The sequence below is a fragment of the Oncorhynchus keta genome, chromosome 35 (genome assembly GCF_023373465.1).
Source record: "Oncorhynchus keta strain PuntledgeMale-10-30-2019 chromosome 35, Oket_V2, whole genome shotgun sequence".
NCBI lineage: Eukaryota > Metazoa > Chordata > Actinopteri > Salmoniformes > Salmonidae > Oncorhynchus > Oncorhynchus keta.
Genome location: NC_068455.1, coordinates 29,638,525 through 29,642,022, shown reverse-complemented (window position 1 = coordinate 29,642,022; position 3,498 = coordinate 29,638,525).

Here is a 3,498-nt window from a genome sequence, read left to right as displayed (position 1 = left end):
AAGAAGTGGACCAAGGTGCAGCGCGGTACGTGTTCATGATTCTTTATTTAATCTGAACACCAAACAAAAGAACAACGAATGTCACGTTCTGAAGGCTACACACAGCTAACAAAAAAAAACATTCCACAACCTAAGGTGGCAAAACAGGCTGCCTAAGTATGATTCGATAGACAGCTGTCCCTGATTGAGAACCATACCCGGCCAACACATAGAAATACAAAAACATAGAAAACAGAACGTAGAATGCCCACCCAAATCACACCCTGACCAAACCAAATAGAGACATAAAAAGGCTATCTAAGGTCAGGGCGTGACATGCTCATCCAAATATTTAGATATTCTTAATTCCATTCCTGTGTGTGTATTGTGTGTATTGTTGTGAAATTGTTAGATACTTGTTAGATATTACTGCACTGTTGGAGCTAGAAACACAAGCATTTTGCTACACCCGCAATAACGCCTGCTAAACATATGTATGTGACCAATAATATTAGATTTTGATTTGAATATAAGGCCACTTTAAAATGCACAGTTTTGTCACCCAACACAATACCACAGATGTCTCAAGTTGAGGGAGCGTGACATTTAAATGCTGACTGTAGAAATGTCCTACCAGAGCTGTGGCCAGAGAATGTAATGTTAATTTCATTACCATAAGCCGCCTCCAATGTTGTTTTAGAGAATTTGGCAGTAAGTCTACATGGCCTCACAACTGCAGACCACGTGTATGGCATCGTGTGGGTGAGCGGTTTGCTGGTGTCAACATTATGAACAGAGTGTCCCATGGTGGCAGTGGGATTATGGTATGGGCAGGCATAAGCTATGGACATCACCTCATGTTACAGCATGATAATGCACAGCCTCATGACACAAGGATCTGTACACAATTCCTGGAAGCTGAAAATGTCCCAGTTCTTCCATGGCCTTCATACTCACCAGACATGTCCCCCATTGAGTGTGTTTGGGATGCTCTGGATTGAAGTGTACGACAGCGTGTTCCAGTTCCTGCCAAGATCCAGCAACTTCGCACAGCCATTGAAGAGGAGTGGAACAACATTCCACAGGCCACAAACAACAGCCTGATTAACTCATGCGAACATTGACAAAAAATACATACTGACATTGTAAAATAAATAAAACGGTGTGAAAAATCATATTTCAGGCTGAAACCCTCATATTCACATTTTAGCAGAGGCTCTTATCCAGAATGAATTACAGATGCAATTAGGGTTAAGGACCTTGCTCAAGGGCAAATTGACATATTTTTCACCTCATCCGCTCAGAGATTCAAACCATCAATCTTTGTCTTACTGGCCCAATGCTTTTAAACTCCACCTATCATATACACTGCAAATTGAATGTTCCAGGAATTCCTTCTTCTCCACTGTTTTTGACATGGTTGTGCAGTGTTACTTGTCAGGCTACTCTGCTGCATTCATGTTACCACTCTAGAGACCTTGACCACTTCGGGAATTTTATGGAAAAGTGAACGAATACGGAAGAAAGCCAGTTTAGAGGGTACTAGAGCGCAGCCCCAAGGTTGATGTCACATGGTTTCCGTGTGGTGGCAACGTGATGGAATTAGAGAGGACAACACCTTCACCACCACAGACTTCCTCGAGTACTTGTCTCTGTAGTGGCACGTCTGACTGTCTCTCGCTAAAAGCGTGTTCAAACATGTATGAAACCAAACAGGCCGGAGCTTGGCATGTTAGAGTAGCCCAGCGCTGTTCATCTTCTATTTTTAAAAATGCAGTCTGTTTACTATATGTTTTATTCATATAGAGACTGGCTTAGGACTACTTCCAGCAATTGCATTTTCTAGAGGCAAAACCAACCTTTGAATGTCAGAGGAAGAGGAAGAAGAAATGTCATGGGCCGACCAATTCACAGCAAGACCAAGTTACAAAAAAAAGCTGACTGTACTGTATGTGTGTGCTGCAGATCAAAACAACAAAGAAAGGTCATCATCAAATGGCATCTTGATATTTCATCTAGAGTGCATTGTCCATGGAGGTGGAGGCAATATTATTCCATAGATAGGCATTTTGTTTCAATGATGAAGCAATGCTCATACAGCATATGACACACATGTAAGAATGGCCCTAATTATTATATTACTGTATGTTATATTATATTAGGGCCTCAAAGAATACTCTGTACATTGGGGAATAATTCAGTGATCAGGCTCAGACTGCATGCACAGTTCGTCTGTATTGGCTTTTGATTATACATAACTCCTGAAATGCTATCTGGCGACTGCATGGCCAACATCAAAGGTGTTTGATCACACATATTATCTCCTCTCTGATTTGTCTGAGGCTGCTATAGTTTGCTTCCATCCATCCCAGTAGGTACTGACTCTATACTTTCCCGACAGTGTTCTCAGTCCTGCTCAGTCCTTTGATTAAAATTACAGCGACCCACTGACCAAAGACATCAAATATTTAGCAGCCTTTTAAACCTTTAAGCAGGTCAACACGGCATGCAGCCTTGCTATATTCTAATGAGAAAACATTTTCTACAACAGACCTCTTTCTTCACCACCACGGCACGAGCCATGCAGGTTAGCTTTAGTGCACATTGAATAATTATATGGGCAAGAGGCTGGGAGCACCGCCACTGATCTTTAAGGTGACTTGGGTACTTTTGGAAACTTCAGATTATGTGTAATCTGTGTGTCTGTAATTATCTCTGGCCCTCTGTGTGGCCTTATCACATGTTGAATATATGAAATAATTAAACAAGATGATTTTAAAATAAAAAAGAGAATGAGAAAGCTTTAAAACATTATCCTAAATAGTAACCATAAACCAATTAATACCATTGGTGATTAATAAAAGACAGCAGGTAGCCTAGCTGTTAAGAGTGTTGGGCCCGTAACCAAAAGGTTGTTGGTTCAAATCCCTGAGCCGACTAGGTAAACAATCTGTTAATGTGCCCTTGAGCAAGGCACTTAACTCTAAATGCTCTGGATAAGAGCCTCTGCTAAAATGTAAATATGAGAATTTAAGCATGAAATACTCTTTTCACAGTTTTATTTAATTATGTACTTTTTTGTCAATGTCTTGGCTTCAAACTGGTGGCAGTTTGAAGTAAATAGTCAGAAGAGTTGCAGAGTTCAATGAAAGTAATGCTAATGTTGATAAGATGCTTTTTTTATTATTAATTAAGAATAAATATTAATATTTAAAAAAGTCACTCAAGTACAAATTACCAAAGTTATGAAAGATTGCCATCAATTTTCTGTTATTTACCAAAATTACTAAAGATTACAGTAACATTGGTATATTACTGGTAGCTTTGCAACCCTACTTGTGGTGGCTTTGCGGGGTATGCTGGTGGAGGGGGCTGGCAGTGCTGGGGGAGGGGGCCTGGCTGTCAAAGAACGAACATCTGCACAGTGTCACATTGCACATCACTCTCTCGTTTAATGACATGTGCCACTCATCCTGACAACCCATTCATCCGTAAAGCAGCACACTGTTGTAAACCATA